Source organism: Choristoneura fumiferana, chromosome 14 (genome assembly GCF_025370935.1).
Source record: "Choristoneura fumiferana chromosome 14, NRCan_CFum_1, whole genome shotgun sequence".
NCBI lineage: Eukaryota > Metazoa > Arthropoda > Insecta > Lepidoptera > Tortricidae > Choristoneura > Choristoneura fumiferana.
Window position 1 is genome coordinate 18,105,843 of NC_133485.1, and position 6,611 is coordinate 18,112,453.

The following is a 6,611-nucleotide window of genomic DNA, read 5'->3' on the forward strand; positions in this document are numbered from 1 at the left end:
ACCACAAGTACACACACACACACACACGCAGTAGGATTTCATTTCTCATATGAAATCAATGTGCGTCAAGTTAGCACGTACCTTGGTTATCCGAAATAATTGAGAATAGATCGGACAATCAAAAGTTCGGATAATCAAACCGTGTGTTTTTGTGTCCTTGCTATTGGAAGTCGAATTTTCGCACGGTAATTATAAATTGTTCAACTTCGCAAATACAACGGGAAGATATAAAATAATCTTCCCGTTGTATTTGCGCAGAAAAAAAATCTGTATGAGTACGTGTAGTAATGTTTTAAATTAAATATAAACTTAGTATAAAACGTAGGACAAACGTAGGAGAAACATGTCCCCACTGGTGTATAGGTACCTAGTACTTACCTCAGTAAAAGGAAATTCCAGAAAATAATAGGTACAAGTCATAATTCACGTAAGTACAACTAGTACAAGTAATATCTTATCTTACTTACAAACTTTCGCATATCGTATCAGAACAGACAGGGAAGCATAAAGTTCTTATTTCCTATGCCTAAAAGTAGATTTTTTACGGCAGAGAAGCTTCTGCACTTGTCCTATTACTTATTCTGTGATTTTATCCCTATTGGGAGGGTGCGAAGTACTATTGGTAATGAAATCTATCGCAGCCCTCATGGTGGCCAAAAGTAGAAAATTAGTTCTGGCTCTGTCATCTGTCATACTCATATGAATCTGTCATTAACAAAGCAATTTGTATAGACATTAACTACCTAATTTTAGTAATAGATGTTTCTGTTATGATGCGAGCTTGAATTATTGAACACTGTCCCTATTTTGTTCTTAATTCCTTTACATCTCGGACATGTCCAGCAACAATTTTCCTTATGAATTGTTGAAATTTTATATTAAGTGATACTCACAAAACCGGTCTTTAAAATGATACTCATTTTGATCTGAAAACGATATTTCATTTATTACTAGCGATATAAGAACAATTATATCTCAGTAATTTTGTATTATAAATTGATACGTTATAGGATGGTTAAAGGTTTGATTTTGGTCACAATGTCGCGATGAAATTTCAAAACGTCAGAGCAACAAGCCAGAAAAGTCGCGGACGCTAGGTGGCGCTAATGTCGTGCACGCACAGCGAAAAGCAAAGAATGAATGGTGATCATTGGCCAAAACAACTTGAAGCAACTAGAGGTAGCTCTAAGTTGACGTACATAATTCCGTTGATCATTTTCTGAACGCAACTATTGCCGCGGCGAGCGTTCGATACTCGATTCGTACGAATTTTAAACGAAACATTCGCGTCTTCCGTTTGTCACTATTTCGATTGCGTGTGCTCGATCGACTCGAAGTAACGTAAATTAAAGATGGAGGCCATTGTACGTAACAAGACCAGCTGCTCTAATAATCTGTCATCTTCCAGGATAACAGGATCAAAGGAATTTGTGCCTCTGGGAGAGGCCAGGTTAATAAAAGTGAAATTGACTTCTTATGTGTATGTGACAAAATAGTAGCCGCAGAAAAAAAGTGATTATGATGTGTACGACCTTTGCTAAAGGACAAAATCATTGAATTGAAGATGATCAATTTTTATTTACTGCTGTACCTTACCACAAGTTGAAGATTTAGGATGTGGAAATTGTAGAAATGGAAGTTTCCTGCAACTGTTTGTTGGGTGAGGCTGAGACCAATGTTCGCAGCTTTGACTGGTAGGTAAGAATTTTGTTTATTTATTTACCAATCGTACTGTTGATGCATTTTTTTTCTCTCATATTTTCCTGTTCCATATCTGGCTTAAAACTAAATATTGCGACTAATGCTATCAATAGTTCTCGAGAATTCAATAATATCTCAATTTTACACACTATGTTTTGTTGACAAACAGATTTCGAAAAACGGTTCTTTATCTCTTGAAAAGATGGTAATATAAATTTACATAATATTGTCCGTTGCCTGCGACTTGGTCTACCTCGAACTCGTTTATCGCTCCTTGATAAAAACTATCCTTTTTCCCTCTTTACTAATCCTATCTATACCATAAGGGCACACGGGACCCGTGCCCATCAGTGCCCCCCAGCCAATGGGACACCCAAAAGGTCAAAAAACGGAGAAAAAATGTTTTTAAGTAAAACTTTCTTTAATTTTCAAAAGCGCCCCAAGTTCTTGTGTGCTCCAGGCCAGGGCCTCCGCACGGCCCTGATAGGTACATACTGTTTATCTCTGTACAACATTTCATTTTTATTGGTTCAGCAGGAACAGACAGATAGACAGCCACTTTCGCATTTATAACATTAAATAATAGTATGGAATTATGAACTTGCCTTTACACATAGCTTCGCTCATGTAACCATTATTTTTGACAGACTAACTGCAATTCAGGAATGCAATTTGTTTTTTCATTTGAATGGTTGGCAAACGAGCAAGTGGGCCTCCTGATAGTAAGAGATCACCACCGCCCTAAAATCCTAAGAGGCCGAAGATAAAATACTCAAGTGCCAGTAATTCCACTGGCTGTCTTACTCTCCACCCCGAAACACAACAGCGCAAGCACTGCTGCTTCACAGCAGGATTAGCAAGCAAGATGGTGGTAGCAATCCGGGCGGACCTTGCACAAGGTCCTACCACCTGCAAAAATTAAATTATAGACTCAGTCAGTGACTGCCTATCTAATATTGTCAATTGATATTTTCTTAGGAGGAGACTGCATGGATCTGGATCATCACCAAAAACAGAAGGGGTCCAACTGTTGAATGAAGATTGTAAAACAACACAATTTTCCCGACATTACTGGTCTACCTAGTGGGAGGGCTGCAGTATCTTCCAGTTTGTGGTTGCCATCTGTTCTTCAAATCCTTTCATATGTATTATATTCTATTTACAAAGCTACACAAGATGTCTGCCCTGTGCTCAACTTCTAATCTTATTATACAAATTATCCTTGTTAATATACAATTGCCTAAAGCAGAAAGAATATATTAGTGTGCACAAATTTGTTTATTATTGTTTTTTACAAGCTTTAGGTTTTTAACTTACTTTAAACACAAGTTGTTTTAAAAATCTGTAAGTCTAATTTTCCCATTTCTTAAGTTTATTTGTTTGTAATTAGTTAAGGTAGTTTGTTTTAAACTAGTTTTCACCTGTGATTTTGTCTGACCAGAATTTGTTTATCACTCTTGCACGGGTAATGTGTATTTTCCAGGATAAAAATCTGATTCCCCGGGACTCGAACTATCTTAAATTAATCATTCAGTTCAAGCGTGAAGAGTTAACAAAAAGACAGAGACACTTTCGCATTTATAATATAAGTATGGATTACGTTTCTGACAAAAACTTAAATTTGATAAGTGTAATAAAAACTGATTTTATGCCTTCAAGTTTCTTTAAAATCTTAAACTTGTTTTTTTTATTTACCCCCTCAAAGCTTCATCATATATCTTCCAAGAAAATCAATGTTTTGTGTAATATTGTACTTAGTTTTTTGTTCAATGGAAGTATTGTTTTTTTTTGCACTTGTTTCTTTACAAGGGGTGAAAATGGTGGAAAGAATGAAAGAAGTGGTAGTAATTAGTAAAGAATCTTAATACTTCTATTGAAGTATTAGTAAAGGAACTTATTATAAGTCTGTAACACTGATTAGTTGCACTTGCAACAACAACTTTGCAGTTTAAATGAAATAATAATAATACAGCAATTTTAATAATTATCTATTTAAAAAAATTATTTATCTAAAAAAATTATATTTGAAAAGATAAATTTCATTAAAATTTCATGACTAAACCCAGTGGTTGAAATTTCAAGATTTAATCCCTACTCCATGGGAATATTGGGATAAAAAGTAGCCAATAAAACTAATTAGATAGTCTACTGTCCATAATAAAGTATGTAAGTAGGTAAATAATTATTCAAGTTAACTGTTATTCTGCAGTTCAAATCGCTTCTATCATCCAGCACCAAATCACATTTAATAAATTATTTTAAAGTTAAATAAATTTCATGACTAAACCCAGTGGTTGAAACTTCAAGATTTAATCCTTACTCCATGGGAATATTGGGATAAAAAGTAGCCTATAAAAATAATTAGGTAGTTTACTGTCCATAATAAAGTATGTAAGTAGGTAAATAATTATTCAAGTTAACTGTTATTCTGTAGTTGAAATCGCTTCTATCATCCAGCACCAAATCACATTTCATACATGGAAAATCGAAAAATAAAATGAAATCTGATGTCATTACATAGGCAACATATATTCTTGTGTGTGTGAACTCAACTCTGGTGGCACTACCTATATCACAGGTGTGTTCAGTCCTTAGAGACTGATAGGCTCGAGTTTTAAAAATTCCTCCGTCGCTCGCTCCGGAAATGCTGTCCCAGAAACCTGGTTCAATATATCTTTTTTATAGACATGGAATGTAAATAAAACAAAGAAGGCAAGATTTCAAACAAATTTTAATCTAAGCATCACTGGTAAGTAAATGTAAATATTCAATAACATCTCTTCAGCAGCAGCCTTACCCATTGCGAGGCCCCGGGCAGCAGGTCTATATAGTTAAAAAAATCTATATTTTTTTTAATTAGCTTAAGTTGTTGCGCGAGGCCCCTGCGCGATTGCCCTGTTCGCCACTCCCTAAGGCCGCCGCTGCATCTCTTTTCAATTTCTCAGTGCATTTCTTAGTCCTTGTGAGGTTTACAGTATCTTGAGAATAGGTGAGCATTTCAATTTATCTGAAAAAAAAAATTGTTGAATTGACAACTTTTACTTGTTAATCTAGAAGGAATGCCTGATTGATTAACATATTGTGTTACTCTTGAGTTCCATGATAGTAGAAAATGTTAATATGAAATTTGTATTATCTATACCTATAAATAAAAATGATTTTATATTATTAAGTATGTTTATCCGTTGCCTAGTATCCATAGTCAATGCTTAGTTTGGGCGAGGATGAGTAAATAAATATGGTCCTAACATGATGTGTTCTTATGAATTACAAAAACACAAGCAAGAATACTGATTGCAAATTCTACAGATTTCTAAAAGCATGGTGGCAAAAGAAAATAATAATGAAATAAGTGTATAATTGCCATAAGAAGAAATTCATGGGTTATGGCACAAAACCTCATTTCTGAAACAAGCAAGTTAATTTTTAACTGAAAACTATTACAATAATTGAAATCATCATCCAGAATTGTCTAACAAATATCATGAGATTTCAGTGAAATTATTAGGTAAAGTCGCACAATTTGTATCATGACTCAGGGTGGAACCTTTGTGCTACTAATGTCATGTTGACATCTCATACTTTTGTCAAGAAAATCATAGTGAAATTGATTATAAAAGGTTCCACCCTGGGTCATGATTCAATTTGTTTGACCATACAATGTTTACTTACTTCTCACTTGACAGTTGTGACACAATATGTTAATTAAAGTCCAAGCCCATAGTTTGTGCATGGTATCAATAGTGAACAATGTATTCTATCTGGAAAAATCGGATCTCAATTTAAAAAACGATGCCACCTGAAGTGTCAACGTCAACCAATTGTATTTGAATGACATTTTCAAACCATTAGTATGAAACTTTATTCTTTGTCGTTTCGCTCTTGGCAGACCAGGCGTAGGCATATTGATGCGTCCGCGTCATGGGTAGAGGCGGACAGCTCTTCGTACGATCTCCTACCATATCTCTCTGTTGGCAAACTGTCTTTTTGGTTTTCTACAGTGGCCTTCACTTGGTCAGTCCAGAGGTGACCTGACGTGCAACCTGATTCCTTCCACTCCTCCCTGCACGACCAGCTGTTCTATGGAGTCGCCATCCATTCCGCCTGAAGAAGTTCCAAGTACTGCAGTATGTGCTGTATACTAAACTATGGTCTATAACTATGGAGTATGGGCACTTTGGTGCGAAATTCCGTCCATGATATCACAAGCATCTTCCTCCAGCTTCACATCTATGGAGCATCCACTTTACAACGATGACAGCGCGACCAAATAATATATGTAATAACATTTAAGTTTTTTCTTGAACTGAGACGATGTAAATTAGGGCGGTGTCAGTCTGACATTTGTTTTGTAGTTAGGTAGGGTTGCCAGATCGAATGACCCTATTATCGATAAAAATAACGATTTATCGGGATTTTGGTACTTTGGACGGGAGAAACAATAATAAATTCAAATATAAGTAAGTATATTAAAAACAAAACCATTTAACATTTTGTCTGCTGCGAGAGAAATCCCACCAATATTATAAATGTGAAAGTTTGTAAGTCGGTTTGTTTGTTACCTCGTCACGTCTAAACCGCTGAACCGATTAAGATTAAATTCGGAATACAAATAGTTTGAGTCTTCGGGAAAGAACATGGGATACATTTAATGTCGAAAATTGCATAATTTCCGCGGGATGGTGCTAAACAAATTCTACACAGACGGAGTCGCGGACAACAGCTAGTGTTTACATAAATAAATAAATAAATAAATCAGAAAACGGTTTTCTTGTTACCTACGTCATTTATTTTTTACTCGAATATCGTGTTACTGTTCATATAAGTATGTATATTACATTTTTGTCCCTTTTCACCATTTACCCGCTATCATGGCAAGATCAAATAATTCTTAAATAAAGTATTTTTTT

General features: G+C 35.2%; 2 long non-coding RNA genes across 3 annotated transcripts; one reads left to right on the top strand and one right to left on the bottom strand.

Annotated features, from left to right (window-relative positions):
- The first annotated feature begins 1,476 nt into the window (after nt 1–1,476).
- On the top strand, nt 1,477–3,378 carry LOC141435354 (uncharacterized). Its single transcript, XR_012452137.1, has 2 exons — nt 1,477–1,694; nt 2,680–3,378. It is a non-coding gene; the product is annotated as an uncharacterized lncRNA (long non-coding RNA).
- A 1,036-nt stretch (nt 3,379–4,414) lies between these two features.
- LOC141435353 (uncharacterized) lies at nt 4,415–6,313 on the bottom strand. Of its 2 annotated transcripts, XR_012452136.1 has the most exons (3): nt 5,548–6,295; nt 5,374–5,462; nt 4,415–4,708 (listed from the first exon to the last, which is right to left on the bottom strand). It is a non-coding gene; the product is annotated as an uncharacterized lncRNA (long non-coding RNA). The 2 variants fall into 2 exon arrangements; XR_012452135.1 differs by having other exon boundaries at nt 5,374–6,313.
- Between the last annotated feature and the right edge of the window lie 298 nt (nt 6,314–6,611).